Source organism: Bidens hawaiensis, unplaced genomic scaffold, assembly GCF_021521415.1.
Source record: "Bidens hawaiensis isolate Kalapana, Puna unplaced genomic scaffold, B.hawaiensis_p1.1 tig00075681_1, whole genome shotgun sequence".
In the NCBI taxonomy this organism is placed as follows: Eukaryota; Viridiplantae; Streptophyta; class Magnoliopsida; order Asterales; family Asteraceae; genus Bidens; species Bidens hawaiensis.
This window is the reverse complement of record NW_027503113.1, coordinates 11096-19422: the sequence shown is the minus strand read 5'-3', so window position 1 is coordinate 19422 and position 8327 is coordinate 11096.

The following is an 8327-nucleotide window of genomic DNA, read 5'->3' as shown; positions in this document are numbered from 1 at the left end:
TTTACAGTTTACATATTAAAAGGTTATTTAAAGAAATTATAAAGAGACAATAAAAACAAGTATAACTCATATTAATTAAGTAGGGTAAAGTTAAAATGTAAAGGGAGATAAAAATGAGAAGCAAAGATTTATGATCACACAAAAAACTCTTTAAATAAATTCAAAAAAATAATTAAAAAAATCATAACTTAAAATATAAATAAAAAACGGAAAAAAAAACCTAAAATGTTTCAGCTATTATTCCCGTTAAAAAAAACAAAAAAAATAAATGAAAATACACAATGCCGAGATCAAAGACACAATCATAAGTAAAAAAAGACACAATTATAACTAAAAAAGACACAATAGATCGCAAAATATAACACAATAATGAACAATATAACACAATATTGAGTAATATAACACAATATAATATAAAAAAAACACGACTTTTTTCACTTAACGTTGTGTTTTTTTATGAGAACGAGAAAGACGGTGAAAACATTTTTGTATATTTATCTTTTTCGGTTTTTTATTAAAATTTGAGTTGCGATTATTTATTTTTTTTAAGGTTTTTTTATGACTACAAATCCTTCTCATTTTAATAGTTTGTATGATAACTTGACCCTATTAAGTATTGTTATTGATTGATTCCAATTTGAATCAGGTCTTATTCAAATGTCACAATTACACAATTATATATTCTCGATTAAAAATACACGCTTAATGAAAATCAATAAAAAAATATGAATGAGTTCATCTGTTTTGACTAGATTAGTTGTTGAAAGGCCCCCTCTTATTTCTTTAATCGGCAATCATTCACATTTTTTATACTATATATATATATATATATATATTAGAGCTTTTGCTTTTTCGGAAATAAAACAAAAAAATGAAACCAAGGTTTTCTTTTTAATGATTTAATCTTTTCGTTTAAATTAATAAATATAAATTATGATAATTAGTTGGTGGCCAAGTTATTCCTAAGAGTTTTTATGTCTAAAAGAATAGTTGACTTTTAACGTTATTATTGACTTATATCTAATAAAATATTTATTACTTTTTCTATAGAAGTATAAAACACCATAGTGAGCACGGGTGAGCCATCTTTGGGTGGATTATAAAAAGTCAACAAAACAATTATTCATCAACTAATTTTATTGGCGTTAGGCCGGCTCTGAGAAGGCGAAAAAATTTGGGGTCAAAGTCGAAATTTTTTTTGACCCTTAAATAAAAGAAACATTTTGTTTTTAAACAATTTAATTTTAAATTGGCTTATTTGATTACGATTTGAGTTATGTAAAAAACTTTTGTATAAAAATAATCTTAAAATTGTCTTAAATAAGACTAAAATTCACAACCTTGTGGTTAGATGTCATAGCTATTTACCACTAGACCAAACTAGTAGTTATGTAATTGTGTTGAAACATTGATTATACATATTTTTCTTATAAAAATACGAATAATTTTTTTTAAAACAAAAATTCAGGCCTAGCGGGGTGTCGGACATGTGGCCGTCGACTACATTGCCATGCCTCAAAGACGACCCTGATTGGCGTAATATACTTAAAAAAACTTATTATATAATGTTGAAAGTTGAAACCAAACCAACTCTCTACACCTTATAAATTAATCGGTTTGAGGTTTATACGCTCAAGTTAATGATACGAGAGCTCAAGCTTTATATTCGGGTTAACGATAACTAAGTAGAATTGATCTTTATCATTTTGTTTTAAGTTCTATTTTTAGAACATTCAGCTATCGTTATGCATAACACTATGGTTATAGTTTTTATCTTAAATTATAAGACTAAATGACTAATTATTTTGATTTATCTTAAAAAGCGGTTAAATTGTAAAGTTGAACCATTTTGGCTAATCTGGTACAACCAGTTCAATCGATTTGACTTATTGTTTTTTTTTTCTAAAAGATAGTTAACGATTCCTTTATTATTTTTTGTTCAAAACCAGTAGACTAAATTTGGTATAATGGAGTGGTTATTGAAAATTATTGTGTAATTAATCCTTTTGGCATGGATCTTGAGCCTTCACACGCCAAAAAAGCAGCATGGAAAGCACACGGATTCCACATCACTGATTCGTCATAACACATGCTACTCAATAAAACAGTTTTTAACAATTTTATAATTTTACAGAAACTTTTATATATTTGTTAAATGCTTTAAAATTAAACAAGCCACAAAAGTAATGTTGGATCCCTAGTATTTCACTAGTGGGGCAAGAAATATTTTATGCCGGTCAAAACCAATCAATGAATAATATTTTATCTGCTACGTTCTGAAATCAATATAAAAAAGCTTACATTTTATACTATATTGCTACAAATACCTTTCCAAAAGCTTAATAATTAAGAAAACTCTTCTCTATATTTTCAAATGTAGAATGGGGTTGTTGGTGTAAGTGTAATATTTATTTTGTGATGTAAGTTGAGTTAATTGTACTATGTCGGATTCTCCGACTGCTTGTTGGAATGTTCGTTTTTCGTTAACATATACAGTCGTTCAAAATAAATAAATAAAACTCACTAACTACAATAAAACTATAACTGCCTTTTCTCATGTCACAATTTGAAAATTTAATCCATATAAGTTCTAACCTTGTTCAAAAAAAAAAATTTAAATTTCTTGGTTTTAAAAAATATAATATATTAATACTCCCTAATTTAGATAAACCAATCACTACACCTATATTTGACTCTAGTTGAACATGTATAAATCATTTTTTATCAGTCAACATACATCAATACAAACCATCCAATCTAGTTAATACTTTCAACCTAGAAAATCCAAACCTCTCTTGACACTATTGAAACAACTTTGAACTTCCTTGAAGTTACCTACCACTAAATAAACAAAAGTAATGCAACTCTCTATTGTTAGATTAGATCTCCTCTTTACACTAGTGAATTACAACTTCTTTGAAATTACCTACAACCAAACAAATAAAAGTAATACACTTTCGTAGATTGTTCGTATAGAGTAGTTTTGCTCTAATATTTGTTTCACTCGTACAATTCAACCTATAGAAAAAATTTGCTCTATATAACCGAACTAAAACAATAAAACACCAAGATAGATTTTCGATTTGTAAACAATAAACTTATCCGAAAACAACTGACACAACACACATCGTATACTATATATAGTCAAACCATACGAAACCAAAATCCGAATAAAAACCAAAACAAAGACAACATAAAACTTGTGTTTTGTTTGACAATTTAACAAAAATTACATTAATTTATTCAACAAACTTTATTCAAGAACAATCTTGATCCATTTAAACTTTGTCGTTGACTAGTATCTCTTGTGTTACACCGACTCCTAGTTTCATGTCATCCATGACCAACAAACCCTTTTGCATCAAATCATTCTTCATAACATTAGCCGTGTGTTCGAGCAGATCAATCTCTGATTCCAGACTACCCCACTCGACTTCGAGTTCTTTAACATCTTCTCCCAAACGCTTTGCTTCCAATAGTTGAAGCTTCTTGCATGAGAGTTCTGCCTTACGTTCTTCTAAGGTGGCCAAGATCACCGGCAACTTTGAGATGAAAGAGGACTGTCTGTGATCCATTGATGGTCGAATGAAAATATAAAAGTATGAATGAATGAGTATGGTTTGGTTTGGTGGGATGGTTTAAGGGGTATTTGTAGTGAAGGTCTTCTTGGAGAATAATGCATAGGGATTAATGTATTTGTAGTTGAACTTCTATAGACCAACTTTGTGATTCTCACCATCTCCAAATCTTTAAATATTAGTGTTTATTAATTTATTTATAAATTTTAAAATTTCATTGGCCATCTATATAATATTTCCTTATTACTTACCTACTACCATAAATAACTTAGGCTGAGGGGTGTGGGGGGCGCGAGAGGGGGCGTGAGTGGGGGCGCGAGCCAATAATATTGTGACGTGTGGCAGAGAGAGAAACTTGATAAGATGGGTGTTGGTAGTGGTGATAGCGCCCCGGGCCATGGTGTGGAGGGGCGCGAGAGGGGGCGCGAGCGGTTTATTTTTTTATTTTTTTATAAATGTATTAAAAAAACGTATTATTAAAAAAACAAGAAATTATTTAAAAAAACACACATTAATTAAAAAAACACATTAATATATAAAAAAAATTAAAGTACTAAAGAAAAACATTATTCTTATTCTTCGGCTTCGTCTTCTTCGATCAACCTCTTCCGGATACGTTCCTTTTGTTTTTCCATCAGCATTTGGTCGACCGGATTTAGGTGGCTGAAGTCTCTTGCAAGGAAGTCCAAATCTCTCATTCTTTTTTTTTCCTTTTTGTCAATAGAGACCACCTCCATGGTTTTGTTGAATTTATTGAGGGATTCAACAAGATCGTTGATGTTTACGGCTTCCCCCTCAGCCGGTTTTTTCCCCCTGGCGTCCCTTCCCAATGGCCGCCTCCTCGGCGGTGAAGACGTTTCCTCCCCCGCAACGTTTAGGTCGAATCCAACCCGGCAATCCGACCCGGCGGAAGTGCTGTACGCTCCAGACGAACTAGTTTTAGTCCGTTTCGGCCCTACTTCCGCATCAAGGTCCGGCGCCACCAGCTCAACCCACTTGGAACACCTTCTCAACCTCTCCCACACCTTTACACCGTCCCACGTATTCACCGTCCCATACCTCCGCAGGCACTCCTGCCTCCACTCTTCGACAGTGAAATTATAGACCGCCAAATCGTCACTGCCACTTGGTCTCATACGACCGGCGTTCCTGTTGAACAGATTAGTAAACAAGCCGACAAATTTTCTGATTTCGGTCCACCGACCCGAAATCATATCGGGGTTCCGCTCTGTACTCCCAACGAGCGAATAGAACGTCTCCCTAACCTTTGTCCAAAAGACCTTGCTCTTTTGGTAGTCGACAAATTGTGTTCCGGATGGTATGTTAATATATAGGGTTTGAAATTTTTTTTTTTTATTAACAAAACCCACCCAACGGCTCTTTTTCACGCATCCCAAGCCACATTCACGCCCCCCCCAGCCGCTAGCCCACCAGCGCCTGCCTCTTTTTCCGCGCTCGCGCCCCTCTCGCGCCCCTATAGCGCCTCGGTGGTGTGGTCCTCGCGCCCCTCATTTTTTGTTTAATTGTTCGTTTGATCTTATTGTTTGTTCTGTCTAGATCGGCAGACAACATATTTTTCACTAAATTTCCAAACAATTTCTTCAAAAATAATATTTCACCCATGTGTGATGTGTCTTCTACCCCCATGCTAAAGTAACAACAAATTATAAGTTATCCAAGCATTTTAAAATTGAACTAAGGCTGAGGGGTGCGGAGCGCGAGAAAGGGCGCAAGTGGTGTGGTCCTCGCGCCCCGGGGCGCGACCGCCTCGCCACTTGCGCCCTTTCTCGCGCTCCGCACCCCTCAGCCTTAGTTCAATTTTAAAATGCTTGGATAACTTATAATTTGTTGTTACTTTAGCATGGGGGTAGAAGACACATCACACATGGGTGAAATATTATTTTTGAAGAAATTGTTTGGAAATTTAGTGAAAAATATGTTGTCTGCCGATCTAGACAGAACAAACAATAAGATCAAACGAACAATTAAACAAAAAATGAACACGGCATTTTTTTTGGGAGGGGGGGGGGCATCTTACGAATTTTTTATTATAATCTAACGAACTTAGAAGAAAAAGAGACTCAGATAAAAACAATAATCTAAACCTACTTAACTTCCTCTCCAATGCATATTTTTCTTAAAACTTATTACAATTCAATTAGTTAAAATAAATAAAGCATAACAAACTATACCCTTAATTTTACTAATTATTCAGGATTAACCTTCATTGTATTAGTTTTTTTTAACATAATTTAGTTATATGTTATTATTATATATAACTATTTATATAGTAGTGTTGTGTGTTTATTGATGAAAGCTTTGCAAGAAGGTAATAAGTGTTTAAAACTAGCTACGATGTACTATTGATTAGCCATGAAATGGATTACTTCAATGATTCAACTAAGATTACACGCGGAGTCCGTAATCGTGTGTGTAATTGACATGATTATAGCAATCAAATTAACAATTAAGTGTAAATACAACATTTAAAGCTTCATTAGAGATCAAAATGATATAGTTCGATTACATAGAGTATGATCGGATTACAAGATGACTAAGTTCATCTTCAGATATCGATACACAAAATTATTGTATTTGAAAAAGAAAATATGTGAAAAATTAGGGACACGCTAAAAGATTGAAAGATTGATGAAGAAATCTATAATATAGTCAAACAAGTGCCTTTTCAATAACTAAACTTAAAAAACATGAAAATTTTCTTTTCTTGTTAGATTACGATAAGTAATTTGTTCACTAGAAGAGGCCTCAACATATCATGAAAAAAAGTGCCTGAATAAATATATATATATATATACCGAAATTTGGAACAAAGGCGAGTAGGCGACTGAACGAAACCTGTTTAGTTTTAAGAAACCCACTTGTTCGCTAGAAACTTGTGATTATTAAACTAGTAAGCTAAACTTGTTGGAAACTTACAGTTACAAAAACTATATAGTTGATTAAAGTGTAGGGGAGTGTTTATTATTTTAAATCTTGAGGTCAGTATCTCAAGGGTTAAACTGTTAACACATAAAACCATAAACAAGTTATTACTAGTTAAGTGTCCCAAAAATATTATAATAGATATGAGTTAAACGCACATTTATTAATGAATAAATAAATAAATACATGACTAGAATCTCCAAAATTCATTATCATATATGACTCATTATTATCCCTATATCCACTAGTTTTAAACTTATAACTTTAGCAAAATAATTATATGGTAGACCGATCAAACAAATGGATGGTAATAAAATAATGGACAACTAACGGAAGAAGAACTTTACCTCTTTAACTCTACACCACTGAATTCTTTTTGTTTTCTAGGCTGAATTAAAAGTTAGACGTGTACAGTTACCCTTTCATTGGTTGGTGGTTTTGGGTGAAGGTGCCCCTATCAGTAGAAATAAAGGCAATGCTCAGACAGTTGATAAATGATATCACAAAATTCACTTTTATTAGTGTCATAAAAGTAAATGCAAAATTTAATATATAATAATTAAATATAAAAAATATTTTTTTTTAAACGACCAACTAAGTAACGCCGGGTACTCCGTACGCGGCCCCCATTGGCTAAAGGTAGCCCGAGCCGGCCACTAGTCCGGACGGACGAAGCCCCTAGCGGTCCACCTATTGAGGGAATCACCGGATAAAACCCGACCCCCCCACCCGCCAAATGGCACGACAGCGAGGAGCCGGCAAATCCGGGTGAGATCAGGATTCGAACCCTGGCATGCCAGGGTCATCCCTCATATCTCCCATATAAATTGGTGATAGTGAGGTTTGAACCCCCTACCTCTCACTAGCAAAGTAAGTGCTCTATCATCGAGCCACCTCCAATTTATAAATATAAAAAAATACTTGTGAGGCAAGTAGGTGTAGATTTGAGATAATAAATACAATAATTAAATATAAAAATACTTACGAGGCAAGTGGGTGTAGATTTGAGGTGAGAGATGGCTGATGTGGTTATGAGGTACATGATGTTTTCGAGAACAAAATTTTGTTTAGTGTGAGAAAACTTTTTAGCCTAAACTAAAATGTTTTTTTTTTTTTCATATATAAATTGAGTTTAATCAATTAAGTTATTACACGAGTTTTTCATTAAGTTAAGTTTAAATGAATTAAGTAATTAAATTTAAATATTTAAATATTTTTTTAATATATATAAAAGTTTAAGAAAAATCCGAACCTAGGGACAACACCCCCCCACCCCAAAAAAAATCGGCAGTTGTGAGGTGGCAGCTTGCAGGGCCGGCTATAAGGGAGGGCCGGGTGGTCGACTGACCCCGGCCTGACACCCTGATAGGCCCGGATTATTTTAAAATATATATATATATATATATATATATATATATATATATATGAAAAATAGTATGTATATATGTCACACCCCGACTAGGGGGCTGGACGTGACGATTGAATACCAACCAAAACACATCGAAAATAGGGTAACTAATTTATATTAAGACACTGGTTCAAGGTTACAATCAAATGTTTTACAAAGCTAAAATTCTAGCTACAATCTAATTAGGTGAAAAGCTCTATTATCCATCATGGCTTCTTTGGGTTAAGCTCTACGGTTCGACATAAGTCTTCTAAAATGATCTTCTATCTCCAAACGAGCTCTTGTCTAAGACTTTAAATCTCTACATCCGAATAAAAAGTACATGAACACATGCTTAAAATAATTTGGATCAACTAAAAAGTTGGTGAGTTCATAAGTTTAATTTATAAAAACATATA